Below are 16,837 nucleotides of genomic sequence, written 5' to 3' on the forward strand. Positions count from 1 at the left end.
TTTATATTGTAATTCATTTGAGGATTGTAGTGATCGACTGAGTCCCGGCGAGAGATGGGCAGGCGGCCCACCGAACCCTCTGGTTTGCCTTAGGGGGAGGTGGGGCCGTCACAGTTGGTATCAGAGCCTAGGCTTCAGATCTTTGTAGTGTATCCTAGGCTTGAAGTTTAGGATGCCGGACTGTGGGTTTGATTTGACTCTTGAGAGATTTGTGCGGGATGTCTTAACTTGATTGGTACAAGTGAGAATGTCGAGGACGACATTCTTTTAAGGAGGGGAGATTGTGACGCCCCGAAAAAAAAATGAGTTTGAGAACCCGGAAATTTTGTAATTTTCTAGGGTTTATTTTTTTTAATCGCCCGTTTTTCTACATTTTCTTGATTAGAAAAATTCCCCAGATAAAGTTTATGAGCAAAAATAGTTTAAAAATGATTTTCCTAGTATTGGAGAGTTTTTAGAAAATTAAGAATATATAACGGACGTGGGACCCACAAGTGCGAAAAGTTCGGAAAAATTCGGCCAATTAGGTTAAATTCCGGATACTGTGTAAAATTTATCGGGTGTTAAGGGATAAGTAGAGGATGTGAATTGATTGATGTGAGAGGAAAAAGAAAAGATAAGATTGCATTTATGGAGGTGACAAGTGTCACCATTGTATTGGAAATAGCTTATGACTTACTATTCATTTTCTTGACTTTTTGACCAATTGCTTAAATATATTAAAAATCACACAAAATTCATTCTTGTCTTCAACCTCTTGGCTGATTCTCTCTCTAGCAAAGAAGGAAGAAAAAACCTCTTCAAAGTTTGGCAATTATCTAGCTCAAATCCTCCAAAACACTTGCTTGATCTAGTTTCTACTCCATAAAACCTCTTCTTTTAGTGATAGTGAGTTGTTTGGTGAAGTTGTTTGGAAGCTTAAGGTGACAAGTAGCTCTCCCTCTTGTTTTGCTAAGGTAAGTGGTGGATGAACACCTCTCCTTCCTCTAATGATGTTCAATTCATGATTAGTGGTGTTATAAGATGCAATTTCATGGATTATTTCTTGAGTTTGGTTGAATTGGTGAAGTTTTATTATTTTTGGGGATTTTTCTGTTTTCATAGGGATATGATTGGGTGGTCATGTATGATGATTGGAAATGATGTTTAATGACTCTAGGAGGTGGAAAAAGTGATTAAGTGCAATCAATTTCTGTTTTGGAAGAAATTTCAGAAAATTAGGTTTTGTAGTTCTTCATTCTGCCCGAATTTATTTCACCATGTTAGAGGCCGAATTGGACTTTGCTCAAAACATGAAAGTTGTAGGTATTGATGAGTTTGAAGTGCCTGTAAAATTTCAGGTCATTTGGATTAGTGTAGAGTGAGATATGCCGATTTTACTGTTGCTGTTCTGGGTTGATCAGAATGCGAAAACTGCACTTGTATTTGGCCATTTTGACTGGAATTGCTTTGGATTTAGGTGTTGGTGTCTTCTGATGAAATGTAGCTGGATGTCTTAGCTACCATATGCCTTTGGAATTTCAGCATTTGGACCTGTATAGACTGAGTTATAGTAATTACAGCATTATGTGATTTGTAAACCTGTTTTTGGTGTTTCCGGTTGAGTATTTGGCACATTTGACCTAGTTGTGCTAGGATTTGGACTGAGTGGCCTTCTACATTGTTGTAGACCTATCTCTTATCTTCGAAACGGTGGGTCTTGGACCTTCTTCCGCCAATCATAACGCCTTTGGTACCATTACCGCAAAATGACGTCAAAACTGTTTTTCTGGTTTTGAGCTTAAGTTTCATTTCCGGATTTTTTTTCCCCCTAGCTTGACTTGCACTAGTATTACTTGGAGCTTGCTGAATGGCTATGGATGAACTTGTTGTTGTGTGTGTACCTTTGGGACTGGCTGAGGAAATAATGAAGCCATGATGGCTGGAAAAGTTAGCAAATGTAGGGGAAGTGCTGTCCGAACTTTTAAAGGATTTGTTTGCATTGAGTTTGTGATCTAAGACTTGGGTTTGAGCAAGGCAATGATACATGATGGATGATTTCTGAGCCATTGAGGTGAGTGACCTCAAACTATTTCTGAAGTTCTTTATGAACCGTTTCCTGCATTATTTACTTTTAAACTGTTTCCAAAAGTTACTTTTGAACTGTTTTCTTGCATATCATGCGTACTTGCATATGAGTGTCCCTTGGTTGCTGTAATTCTTGACTTATTGGCTTGTCATTATTAATTGAAAATGTGTTAAGTACTTTCGATGATTGTTAAAACGAGTTTTCTAGGCGAGTGTGTACTTTATCGCACTCGACCTAAATAAATATGAATTTTCAATGATTAATGATTAAATGCTAGTTGCGCATGATGTAAGCCTTTTGGCTGAACTGGCCACTGCCCTTCGTTACCGATCGACTCGAGCCAGAAGCGGACTCGGTCGGGCGATATGGTGACCCTGGGTGAATTTGGTATACTCGAGTATTACCTTGTAGTCCGGCTACGTCCGGATGGGTGGAGTCCGGCCAACGTCGGATGGGTGGAGTCCGGTCAACGTCCGGAAAAGGGGATGAACGAATAAAAAGATGAACGAGGGTTTATTTATAAAAATGAAAATTTCAAATAATTGGAGGAATAAGGGGAAATGTCAGGGGAACGAACAAATGAATAGCTCCATGTGAGCGGTATCCTTTTAATGAATATGTTACTATCGCTTTCCATTGTAAATGTTTCTTGAATTATTGATTATTGATGGTTAATGTGTTGGCTTTGTTATGAAATTTCATGTTCGGAACCTTATTGAGATTTTAGCTCATTGAGCTTTGTGGAATTACCATGTGGTGTCATTTTCTGCTTTTGTTTTACTCTCACTGTGCAAATGTTGACCTGTAACAAAATTACATTTTTACCCCCGGTTACTTATTGAACTTCTAAAACATTACAATGATTTCACTGGCTCACGAGAGCAAAAATACGTACATCTGATTTCTGAACCATGACATCAATGAAATGAATTTTTGTGAAAACTATTTGATTACTGATTTTACTGGTTACTCACTGGGCTTTTAGCTCACCCCAAAAATGTTTTATTCCCCCCCACAGGGCTCAAGGCGAAGGAAGGGCTTGTTGTGCTTATTCACGTGACTGGATGGCTTATATCGTGTACAGTTTAAGTTTGGATCTATTTTATGTACGAGTTGGTCTTGTATAAATATTTGAAATTGATATGGATGTAAGTATACATTCCACGATTGGAATCAGTTTCCGCTGCATTTGTGACATGTAATTATTGGAGACTTGGATGTATGTTTGTGGACCATGTGATGTATATTTGAGATTTATATTGTAATTCATTTGAGGATTGTAGTGATCGACTGAGTCCCGGCGAGAGATGGGCAGGCGGCCCACCGAACCCTCTGGTTTGCCTTAGGGGGAGGTGGGGCCGTCACAGTTGGTATCAGAGCCTAGGCTTCAGATCTTTGTAGTGTATCCTAGGCTTGAAGTTTAGGATGCCGGACTGTGGGTTTGATTTGACTCTTGAGAGATTTGTGCGGGATGTCTTAACTTGATTGGTACAAGTGAGAATGTCGAGGACGACATTCTTTTAAGGAGGGGAGATTGTGACGCCCCGAAAAAAAAATGAGTTTGAGAACCCGGAAATTTTGTAATTTTCTAGGGTTTATTTTTTTTAATCGCCCGTTTTTCTACATTTTCTTGATTAGAAAAATTCCCCAGATAAAGTTTATGAGCAAAAATAGTTTAAAAATGATTTTCCTAGTATTGGAGAGTTTTTAGAAAATTAAGAATATATAACGGACGTGGGACCCACAAGTGCGAAAAGTTCGGAAAAATTCGGCCAATTAGGTTAAATTCCGGATACTGTGTAAAATTTATCGGGTGTTAAGGGATAAGTAGAGGATGTGAATTGATTGATGTGAGAGGAAAAAGAAAAGATAAGATTGCATTTATGGAGGTGACAAGTGTCACCATTGTATTGGAAATAGCTTATGACTTACTATTCATTTTCTTGACTTTTTGACCAATTGCTTAAATATATTAAAAATCACACAAAATTCATTCTTGTCTTCAACCTCTTGGCTGATTCTCTCTCTAGCAAAGAAGGAAGAAAAAACCTCTTCAAAGTTTGGCAATTATCTAGCTCAAATCCTCCAAAACACTTGCTTGATCTAGTTTCTACTCCATAAAACCTCTTCTTTTAGTGATAGTGAGTTGTTTGGTGAAGTTGTTTGGAAGCTTAAGGTGACAAGTAGCTCTCCCTCTTGTTTTGCTAAGGTAAGTGGTGGATGAACACCTCTCCTTCCTCTAATGATGTTCAATTCATGATTAGTGGTGTTATAAGATGCAATTTCATGGATTATTTCTTGAGTTTGGTTGAATTGGTGAAGTTTTATTATTTTTGGGGATTTTTCTGTTTTCATAGGGATATGATTGGGTGGTCATGTATGATGATTGGAAATGATGTTTAATGACTCTAGGAGGTGGAAAAAGTGATTAAGTGCAATCAATTTCTGTTTTGGAAGAAATTTCAGAAAATTAGGTTTTGTAGTTCTTCATTCTGCCCGAATTTATTTCACCATGTTAGAGGCCGAATTGGACTTTGCTCAAAACATGAAAGTTGTAGGTATTGATGAGTTTGAAGTGCCTGTAAAATTTCAGGTCATTTGGATTAGTGTAGAGTGAGATATGCCGATTTTACTGTTGCTGTTCTGGGTTGATCAGAATGCGAAAACTGCACTTGTATTTGGCCATTTTGACTGGAATTGCTTTGGATTTAGGTGTTGGTGTCTTCTGATGAAATGTAGCTGGATGTCTTAGCTACCATATGCCTTTGGAATTTCAGCATTTGGACCTGTATAGACTGAGTTATAGTAATTACAGCATTATGTGATTTGTAAACCTGTTTTTGGTGTTTCCGGTTGAGTATTTGGCACATTTGACCTAGTTGTGCTAGGATTTGGACTGAGTGGCCTTCTACATTGTTGTAGACCTATCTCTTATCTTCGAAACGGTGGGTCTTGGACCTTCTTCCGCCAATCATAACGCCTTTGGTACCATTACCGCAAAATGACGTCAAAACTGTTTTTCTGGTTTTGAGCTTAAGTTTCATTTCCGGATTTTTTTTCCCCCTAGCTTGACTTGCACTAGTATTACTTGGAGCTTGCTGAATGGCTATGGATGAACTTGTTGTTGTGTGTGTACCTTTGGGACTGGCTGAGGAAATAATGAAGCCATGATGGCTGGAAAAGTTAGCAAATGTAGGGGAAGTGCTGTCCGAACTTTTAAAGGATTTGTTTGCATTGAGTTTGTGATCTAAGACTTGGGTTTGAGCAAGGCAATGATACATGATGGATGATTTCTGAGCCATTGAGGTGAGTGACCTCAAACTATTTCTGAAGTTCTTTATGAACCGTTTCCTGCATTATTTACTTTTAAACTGTTTCCAAAAGTTACTTTTGAACTGTTTTCTTGCATATCATGCGTACTTGCATATGAGTGTCCCTTGGTTGCTGTAATTCTTGACTTATTGGCTTGTCATTATTAATTGAAAATGTGTTAAGTACTTTCGATGATTGTTAAAACGAGTTTTCTAGGCGAGTGTGTACTTTATCGCACTCGACCTAAATAAATATGAATTTTCAATGATTAATGATTAAATGCTAGTTGCGCATGATGTAAGCCTTTTGGCTGAACTGGCCACTGCCCTTCGTTACCGATCGACTCGAGCCAGAAGCGGACTCGGTCGGGCGATATGGTGACCCTGGGTGAATTTGGTATACTCGAGTATTACCTTGTAGTCCGGCTACGTCCGGATGGGTGGAGTCCGGCCAACGTCGGATGGGTGGAGTCCGGTCAACGTCCGGAAAAGGGGATGAACGAATAAAAAGATGAACGAGGGTTTATTTATAAAAATGAAATTTTCAAATAATTGGAGGAATAAGGGGAAATGTCAGGGGAACGAACAAATGAATAGCTCCATGTGAGCGGTATCCTTTTAATGAATATGTTACTATCGCTTTCCATTGTAAATGTTTCTTGAATTATTGATTATTGATGGTTAATGTGTTGGCTTTGTTATGAAATTTCATGTTCGGAACCTTATTGAGATTTTAGCTCATTGAGCTTTGTGGAATTACCATGTGGTGTCATTTTCTGCTTTTGTTTTACTCTCACTGTGCAAATGTTGACCTGTAACAAAATTACATTTTTACCCCCGGTTACTTATTGAACTTCTAAAACATTACAATGATTTCACTGGCTCACGAGAGCAAAAATACGTACATCTGATTTCTGAACCATGACATCAATGAAATGAATTTTTGTGAAAACTATTTGATTACTGATTTTACTGGTTACTCACTGGGCTTTTAGCTCACCCCAAAAATGTTTTATTCCCCCCCACAGGGCTCAAGGCGAAGGAAGGGCTTGTTGTGCTTATTCACGTGACTGGATGGCTTATATCGTGTACAGTTTAAGTTTGGATCTATTTTATGTACGAGTTGGTCTTGTATAAATATTTGAAATTGATATGGATGTAAGTATACATTCCACGATTGGAATCAGTTTCCGCTGCATTTGTGACATGTAATTATTGGAGACTTGGATGTATGTTTGTGGACCATGTGATGTATATTTGAGATTTATATTGTAATTCATTTGAGGATTGTAGTGATCGACTGAGTCCCGGCGAGAGATGGGCAGGCGGCCCACCGAACCCTCTGGTTTGCCTTAGGGGGAGGTGGGGCCGTCACAGTTGGTATCAGAGCCTAGGCTTCAGATCTTTGTAGTGTATCCTAGGCTTGAAGTTTAGGATGCCGGACTGTGGGTTTGATTTGACTCTTGAGAGATTTGTGCGGGATGTCTTAACTTGATTGGTACAAGTGAGAATGTCGAGGACGACATTCTTTTAAGGAGGGGAGATTGTGACGCCCCGAAAAAAAAATGAGTTTGAGAACCCGGAAATTTTGTAATTTTCTAGGGTTTATTTTTTTTAATCGCCCGTTTTTCTACATTTTCTTGATTAGAAAAATTCCCCAGATAAAGTTTATGAGCAAAAATAGTTTAAAAATGATTTTCCTAGTATTGGAGAGTTTTTAGAAAATTAAGAATATATAACGGACGTGGGACCCACAAGTGCGAAAAGTTCGGAAAAATTCGGCCAATTAGGTTAAATTCCGGATACTGTGTAAAATTTATCGGGTGTTAAGGGATAAGTAGAGGATGTGAATTGATTGATGTGAGAGGAAAAAGAAAAGATAAGATTGCATTTATGGAGGTGACAAGTGTCACCATTGTATTGGAAATAGCTTATGACTTACTATTCATTTTCTTGACTTTTTGACCAATTGCTTAAATATATTAAAAATCACACAAAATTCATTCTTGTCTTCAACCTCTTGGCTGATTCTCTCTCTAGCAAAGAAGGAAGAAAAAACCTCTTCAAAGTTTGGCAATTATCTAGCTCAAATCCTCCAAAACACTTGCTTGATCTAGTTTCTACTCCATAAAACCTCTTCTTTTAGTGATAGTGAGTTGTTTGGTGAAGTTGTTTGGAAGCTTAAGGTGACAAGTAGCTCTCCCTCTTGTTTTGCTAAGGTAAGTGGTGGATGAACACCTCTCCTTCCTCTAATGATGTTCAATTCATGATTAGTGGTGTTATAAGATGCAATTTCATGGATTATTTCTTGAGTTTGGTTGAATTGGTGAAGTTTTATTATTTTTGGGGATTTTTCTGTTTTCATAGGGATATGATTGGGTGGTCATGTATGATGATTGGAAATGATGTTTAATGACTCTAGGAGGTGGAAAAAGTGATTAAGTGCAATCAATTTCTGTTTTGGAAGAAATTTCAGAAAATTAGGTTTTGTAGTTCTTCATTCTGCCCGAATTTATTTCACCATGTTAGAGGCCGAATTGGACTTTGCTCAAAACATGAAAGTTGTAGGTATTGATGAGTTTGAAGTGCCTGTAAAATTTCAGGTCATTTGGATTAGTGTAGAGTGAGATATGCCGATTTTACTGTTGCTGTTCTGGGTTGATCAGAATGCGAAAACTGCACTTGTATTTGGCCATTTTGACTGGAATTGCTTTGGATTTAGGTGTTGGTGTCTTCTGATGAAATGTAGCTGGATGTCTTAGCTACCATATGCCTTTGGAATTTCAGCATTTGGACCTGTATAGACTGAGTTATAGTAATTACAGCATTATGTGATTTGTAAACCTGTTTTTGGTGTTTCCGGTTGAGTATTTGGCACATTTGACCTAGTTGTGCTAGGATTTGGACTGAGTGGCCTTCTACATTGTTGTAGACCTATCTCTTATCTTTGAAACGGTGGGTCTTGGACCTTCTTCCGCCAATCATAACGCCTTTGGTACCATTACCGCAAAATGACGTCAAAACTGTTTTTCTGGTTTTGAGCTTAAGTTTCATTTCCGGATTTTTTTTCCCCCTAGCTTGACTTGCACTAGTATTACTTGGAGCTTGCTGAATGGCTATGGATGAACTTGTTGTTGTGTGTGTACCTTTGGGACTGGCTGAGGAAATAATGAAGCCATGATGGCTGGAAAAGTTAGCAAATGTAGGGGAAGTGCTGTCCGAACTTTTAAAGGATTTGTTTGCATTGAGTTTGTGATCTAAGACTTGGGTTTGAGCAAGGCAATGATACATGATGGATGATTTCTGAGCCATTGAGGTGAGTGACCTCAAACTATTTCTGAAGTTCTTTATGAACCGTTTCCTGCATTATTTACTTTTAAACTGTTTCCAAAAGTTACTTTTGAACTGTTTTCTTGCATATCATGCGTACTTGCATATGAGTGTCCCTTGGTTGCTGTAATTCTTGACTTATTGGCTTGTCATTATTAATTGAAAATGTGTTAAGTACTTTCGATGATTGTTAAAACGAGTTTTCTAGGCGAGTGTGTACTTTATCGCACTCGACCTAAATAAATATGAATTTTCAATGATTAATGATTAAATGCTAGTTGCGCATGATGTAAGCCTTTTGGCTGAACTGGCCACTGCCCTTCGTTACCGATCGACTCGAGCCAGAAGCGGACTCGGTCGGGCGATATGGTGACCCTGGGTGAATTTGGTATACTCGAGTATTACCTTGTAGTCCGGCTACGTCCGGATGGGTGGAGTCCGGCCAACGTCGGATGGGTGGAGTCCGGTCAACGTCCGGAAAAGGGGATGAACGAATAAAAAGATGAACGAGGGTTTATTTATAAAAATGAAATTTTCAAATAATTGGAGGAATAAGGGGAAATGTCAGGGGAACGAACAAATGAATAGCTCCATGTGAGCGGTATCCTTTTAATGAATATGTTACTATCGCTTTCCATTGTAAATGTTTCTTGAATTATTGATTATTGATGGTTAATGTGTTGGCTTTGTTATGAAATTTCATGTTCGGAACCTTATTGAGATTTTAGCTCATTGAGCTTTGTGGAATTACCATGTGGTGTCATTTTCTGCTTTTGTTTTATTCTCACTGTGCAAATGTTGACCTGTAACAAAATTACATTTTTACCCCCGGTTACTTATTGAACTTCTAAAACATTACAATGATTTCACTGGCTCACGAGAGCAAAAATACGTACATCTGATTTCTGAACCATGACATCAATGAAATGAATTTTTGTGAAAACTATTTGATTACTGATTTTACTGGTTACTCACTGGGCTTTTAGCTCACCCCAAAAATGTTTTATTTCCCCCCCCCACAGGGCTCAAGGCGAAGGAAGGGCTTGTTGTGCTTATTCACGTGACTGGATGGCTTATATCGTGTACAGTTTAAGTTTGGATCTATTTTATGTACGAGTTGGTCTTGTATAAATATTTGAAATTGGTATGGATGTAAGTATACATTCCACGATTGGAATCAGTTTCCGCTGCATTTGTGACATGTAATTATTGGAGACTTGGATGTATGTTTGTGGACCATGTGATGTATATTTGAGATTTATATTGTAATTCATTTGAGGATTGTAGTGATCGACTGAGTCCCGGCGAGAGCTGGGCAGGCGGCCCACCGAACCCTCTGGTTTGCCTTAGGGGGAGGTGGGGCCGTCACAGTTGGTATCAGAGCCTAGGCTTCAGATCTTTGTAGTGTATCCTAGGCTTGAAGTTTAGGATGCCGGACTGTGGGTTTGATTTGACTCTTGAGAGATTTGTGCGGGATGTCTTAACTTGATTGGTACAAGTGAGAATGTCGAGGACGACATTCTTTTAAGGAGGGGAGATTGTGACGCCCCGAAAAAAAAATGAGTTTGAGAACCCGGAAATTTTGTAATTTTCTAGGGTTTATTTTTTTTAATCGCCCGTTTTTCTACATTTTCTTGATTAGAAAAATTCCCCAGATAAAGTTTATGAGCAAAAATAGTTTAAAAATGATTTTCCTAGTATTGGAGAGTTTTTAGAAAATTAAGAATATATAACGGACGTGGGACCCACAAGTGCGAAAAGTTCGGAAAAATTCGGCCAATTAGGTTAAATTCCGGATACTGTGTAAAATTTATCGGGTGTTAAGGGATAAGTAGAGGATGTGAATTGATTGATGTGAGAGGAAAAAGAAAAGATAAGATTGCATTTATGGAGGTGACAAGTGTCACCATTGTATTGGAAATAGCTTATGACTTACTATTCATTTTCTCGACTTTTTGACCAATTGCTTAAATATATTAAAAATCACACAAAATTCATTCTTGTCTTCAACCTCTTGGCTGATTCTCTCTCTAGCAAAGAAGGAAGAAAAAACCTCTTCAAAGTTTGGCAATTATCTAGCTCAAATCCTCCAAAACACTTGCTTGATCTAGTTTCTACTCCATAAAACCTCTTCTTTTAGTGATAGTGAGTTGTTTGGTGAAGTTGTTTGGAAGCTTAAGGTGACAAGTAGCTCTCCCTCTTGTTTTGCTAAGGTAAGTGGTGGATGAACACCTCTCCTTCCTCTAATGATGTTCAATTCATGATTAGTGGTGTTATAAGATGCAATTTCATGGATTATTTCTTGAGTTTGGTTGAATTGGTGAAGTTTTATTATTTTTGGGGATTTTTCTGTTTTCATAGGGATATGATTGGGTGGTTATGTATGATGATTGGAAATGATGTTTAATGACTCTAGGAGGTGGAAAAAGTGATTAAGTGCAATCAATTTCTGTTTTGGAAGAAATTTCAGAAAATTAGGTTTTGTAGTTCTTCATTCTGCCCGAATTTATTTCACCATGTTAGAGGCCGAATTGGACTTTGCTCAAAACATGAAAGTTGTAGTTATTGATGAGTTTGAAGTGCCTGTAAAATTTCAGGTCATTTGGATTAGTGTAGAGTGAGATATGCCGATTTTACTGTTGCTGTTCTGGGTTGATCAGAATGCGAAAACTGCACCTGTATTTGGCCATTTTGACTGGAATTGCTTTGGATTTAGGTGTTGGTGTCTTCTGATGAAATGTAGCTGGATGTCTTAGCTACCATATGCCTTTGGAATTTCAGCATTTGGACCTGTATAGACTGAGTTATAGTAATTACAGCATTATGTGATTTGTAAACCTGTTTTTGGTGTTTCCGGTTGAGTATTTGGCACATTTGACCTAGTTGTGCTAGGATTTGGACTGAGTGGCCTTCTACATTGTTGTAGACCTATCTCTTATCTTCGAAACGGTGGGTCTTGGACCTTCTTCCGCCAATCATAACGCCTTTGGTACCATTACCGTAAAATGACGTCAAAACTGTTTTTCTGGTTTTGAGCTTAAGTTTCATTTCCGGATTTTTTTCCCCCTAGCTTGACTTGCACTAGTATTACTTGGAGCTTGCTGAATGGCTATGGATGAACTTGTTGTTGTGTGTGTACCTTTGGGACTGGCTGAGGAAATAATGAAGCCATGATGGCTGGAAAAGTTAGCAAATGTAGGGGAAGTGCTGTCCGAACTTTTAAAGGATTTGTTTGCATTGAGTTTGTGATCTAAGACTTGGGTTTGAGCAAGGCAATGATACATGATGGATGATTTCTGAGCCATTGAGGTGAGTGACCTCAAACTATTTCTGAAGTTCTTTATGAACCGTTTCCTGCATTATTTACTTTTAAACTGTTTCCAAAAGTTACTTTTGAACTGTTTCCTTGCATATCATGCGTACTTGCATATGAGTGTCCCTTGGTTGCTGTAATTCTTGACTTATTGGCTTGTCATTATTAATTGAAAATGTGTTAAGTACTTTCGATGATTGTTAAAACGAGTTTTCTAGGCGAGTGTGTATTTTATCGCACTCGACCTAAATAAATATGAATTTTCAATGATTAATGATTAAATGCTAGTTGCGCATGATGTAAGCCTTTTGGCTGAACTGGCCACTGCCCTTCGTTACCGATCGACTCGAGCCAGAAGCGGACTCGGTCGGGCGATATGGTGACCCTGGGTGAATTTGGTATACTCGAGTATTACCTTGTAGTCCGGCTACGTCCGGATGGGTGGAGTCCGGCCAACGTCGGATGGGTGGAGTCCGGTCAACGTCCGGAAAAGGGGATGAACGAATAAAAAGATGAACGAGGGTTTATTTATAAAAATGAAATTTTCAAATAATTGGAGGAATAAGGGGAAATGTCAGGGGAACGAACAAATGAATAGCTCCATGTGAGCGGTATCCTTTTAATGAATATGTTACTATCGCTTTCCATTGTAAATGTTTCTTGAATTATTGATTATTGATGGTTAATGTGTTGGCTTTGTTATGAAATTTCATGTTCGGAACCTTATTGAGATTTTAGCTCATTGAGCTTTGTGGAATTACCATGTGGTGTCATTTTCTGCTTTTGTTTTACTCTCACTGTGCAAATGTTGACCTGTAACAAAATTACATTTTTACCCCCGGTTACTTATTGAACTTCTAAAACATTACAATGATTTCACTGGCTCACGAGAGCAAAAATACGTACATCTGATTTCTGAACCATGACATCAATGAAATGAATTTTTGTGAAAACTATTTGATTACTGATTTTACTGGTTACTCACTGGGCTTTTAGCTCACCCCAAAAATGTTTTATTCCCCCCCACAGGGCTCAAGGCGAAGGAAGGGCTTGTTGTGCTTATTCACGTGACTGGATGGCTTATATCGTGTACAGTTTAAGTTTGGATCTATTTTATGTACGAGTTGGTCTTGTATAAATATTTGAAATTGATATGGATGTAAGTATACATTCCACGATTGGAATCAGTTTCCGCTGCATTTGTGACATGTAATTATTGGAGACTTGGATGTATGTTTGTGGACCATGTGATGTATATTTGAGATTTATATTGTAATTCATTTGAGGATTGTAGTGATCGACTGAGTCCCGGCGAGAGCTGGGCAGGCGGCCCACCGAACCCTCTGGTTCGCCTTAGGGGGAGGTGGGGCTGTCACACCATGAAAGCCTCGTCAAGTATGCAAAACTGTTGTCCGATCACAAGAGTGATTCCCAGAATGTTAAGGAGTTTGTTCAAGGTATCATCGAGGAAGAAGTGCATGTTATTGCTGCTGCTATGACCATGGAAGAGATCTTCTAAGGCACAAAAGATTTCAAGAGGGAAGTTCTTGAGAAGGTCCAACTTGAGCTCAACCAATTTGGATTTTTGATCTATAATTCCAACATTAAGCAACTAGTTGATGTTCAAGGGCACGAGTATTTCTCACACCTTGGGCAAAAAACTGAAATGGAGGCAGCAAATCAGGCAAAAGTTGATGTTGCTGAGGCAAAGATGAGGAGAGGGATCGGTGCTAAGGAAAGGGCAGGACTAACACTTCAAAATGTTGCGAAGATTGATGTTGAGACAAAAGATACTGTCCATACAAAGGGAAGGTGAGGGGAAGAAATAGGAGATCAAGGTGAAATCCGAAGTGCAAATTTATGAGAATCAAAGGGTAGCTGAAGTTGCTGAAGCAAATGCTGAACTCAATACGAAGAAGTCCAAGTGGGCTGAGCAAGCAAAGATGGCAGAAGTGGAGGCTCAAAAAGTAGTTGCTATTTGGAAGGCAGAATTGCAAAAGGAAGTTGAGAGGATGAATGCGTTGGCCAAGATTGAGCTGCTAAAGGTTGAAGAACTCAACCAGGCTACTATTGATTATGAGATTAAGGTTCAAGAGACAAATTCAAAGCTCTACAAGAAGCAAAGGAAGCAGAGGCAGTGTTGTACCAGCAAGCTAAAGCTGCAGAGGCTCAAAGAGTGGGAGCACAAGTTGAATGTTATGCAAGGCAGAAAGCTATAGATGCAGAACTCTGTGCAAAATGTAAAGAAGCTGAAGGACTAAAGGTTCTTGCAAGACACAAGGAGTCTATATCAGCACTCTGTTGAACTCAGTAGGTGGAAACTACCATGCTCTGAGAGATTATCTGATGATCAATAGAGGCATGTTCAAAGACATTGCCAAAATTAATGCTGAAGCTATTAAAGGACCGCAACCAAAGATCAACATTTGGTCAATTGGTAGCGGACGAGCCTTAGATGGAGCTAGAACTGAAAATGCAGCCATCAAAGAGATAGCATCTATTTATCAGTAAATAATATTATTTCCCATCAGTAAATAAATCTCTAAGTATCATGTTTCCTTGTTGAAGTATTGGAAGAGTACCTATGGAACAAACCAGCGAAGTACACAATTCCATAACTAGCTAACTAGATTCGAGCACCCTAGAAACTATAGTTAACTCAGTACATAAACCAATGGAAGAAAAACCTTTCGTCCTCATTTTTTTCTCTAAGTACATAACAATCATCCCACAAGGTAACCTTATCCTATAATTTGGGCAAATCAAACTAACATACTTAATAACCTGATTTTCCAAGAACAAACCAACAAAGTTCTACTTAATAACCTAATTTTCCAAGGGGTATTAGAATTTTCCACAGCAAACCACCCAAATATGAAAAGATGTGTAGCATCATGACCAGTCAACCTTATAACTTTTAGAAAGATTGACTAGCCATGATGTTACACTGGAGACACCAAAAGCAACATGTCCAATTGACTAGATTATAAACAATTCTATTGTATCCGAGAATACATGTAACTCAAACATCCAAAAAGTTGGGCAGAAATTTCAGCCAAAGGAATTAGGGCAAGACAATTGGGGGAAATTAGCGAGAAAAAAGGGGTAATTACACAATCAGAAAGTTGGGAAAATTAGGGAATAAATTGTGAGAAAAATCACCATCTGAATTAGGCGAGATGAGGTATGTGAATGGATAACTCAACAATTTGCGAAAAAGAAGGTGATTTCACCCATAACTCAAATAATACCCAAAAAAGTTGGGCACAAATTTTTGCCAAAGGAATTAGGACAGCAACATTGGGGAAAATTAGGGAGAAAAAAAGGAGAGGCATGAGAGAACCTACCTTTTGTTGCAAAGAGTTGATGAAGAAAGGTTCATGTTTAGCACCCAAGAGGCACTCTTGAATCAATGGAAAGTGAATCCTTGTTTTCTATTTCTTTTCTATGGAGTGTGAAAGAAAGAGGTAGAGAGAGAGAGAGAGAGAGAGAGAGAGAGAGAGAGAGAGAGAGCAAGTTCGAGAAAGGAGTGGAGCGAGAGCTTTTCTATTCTCAACAAAAGAATAGTTTTCCTAATTGACCCGCACTATATTTTTTAATTTTTTTTTGAACAAACAAAAACAGGCCTAATTGACTCCCTATTAGTCATCCAGTACTAGAATATCTATCAAGTTTTCAGATTTAATTTTGAAGTATAATTTTTAAAAAAGAAAATTTTTCTAGCAAGAGTGGGTTGGATCTAAGAAGTGGGGAAGGCAAAAAGGGATTTGAATTCAAAACTTGTAATTTCTAGAACTTCAACCTTAGAGTATAATTACTAGTTGAAGTTGTGAGAACCCTCATTTTAAAGTGCAATTTCCCCAAACTACATGCCTTGCATCAAGATTTAAACCACCTCTTATATGCCTAGCATTATATTTTACAATGTGTTACAACAAATCCCTTGTATTGACCCTCCCTTGAAAACACAATTCTCTTATTTACATGCCTTATTATAAGATCTAAACCATTTATTACATACCCTTACAATACATTTTCTATATACTATAATAATTTCCATGCATAACATTCCATTTTATTTTACTTGGAGTAAAATATTTTCTTGAGTTAGTTTAAGTTAATGCACCACTTGAATTTGTCCAAGTCTTCTTGTTTTAAGTAGTAGAGATTTTTTTTGTGAGGGATTAGAGATGTTTAACAATTATTGGTACATTTGGAAAGTTAAGAAGACCATTAGTCAAAGGGTAAGAAAGGTTAGGCTATTAATGAAGCCATGTGGCAAAACCTTGACCATGAGCTTGATGACTAAGGATTAAGGGACAAAATAAAAGCTAAACAAACCTTTTTTTTCCCTTAGAGTGGCGAACCCTTAGCCAAGAGAGAGAGAGAGAGAGCTCCATAAACAAGGTTTTCTTACCTAAACAAATCAAGGGCAAAATCCAAAAGAGAGAAATTTAGGGTTTGTAAACAAACTCTCTTTGGTTCTAATGGTGAATCAAACCTTGAAGCCTCTACTTTGGTGGATTTCTTGGTGATTTCAGCACCTTGCAAGTAAGGTAAGTACTCTTTAAAATGTGTTAGATCATCTATTATAAGCTCTAATCATGAATTTCAAGTTGTTGTGGTTGGAATTGGAAGTTAACCCCTTGAATTAAACAAGTAGTGGATGGATTGTTATTATGCACACCAAGTGTTTGATGAAATGTCCAGCCCTTATTCATGTGTATTTATGAAGTATTGATATGTTTTAAAGCCCTATTTAGTTAGATTTAATACTTGATATGTGCAAAAGGTGAAAATAATGAGAAGAGTGAA

The 16,837-nt window shown here is 38.1% G+C and overlaps 1 pseudogene; it reads left to right on the forward strand.

Moving 5' to 3' along the window:
- Positions 1 to 14,533, forward strand: part of LOC113714091 (flotillin-like protein 3) — a 100,136-nt pseudogene extending 85,603 nt beyond the window's left edge.
- Positions 14,534 to 16,837: the final 2,304 nt, after the last annotated feature.

Source organism: Coffea arabica, chromosome 10c (genome assembly GCF_036785885.1).
Source record: "Coffea arabica cultivar ET-39 chromosome 10c, Coffea Arabica ET-39 HiFi, whole genome shotgun sequence".
Classification (NCBI taxonomy): Eukaryota; Viridiplantae; Streptophyta; class Magnoliopsida; order Gentianales; family Rubiaceae; genus Coffea; species Coffea arabica.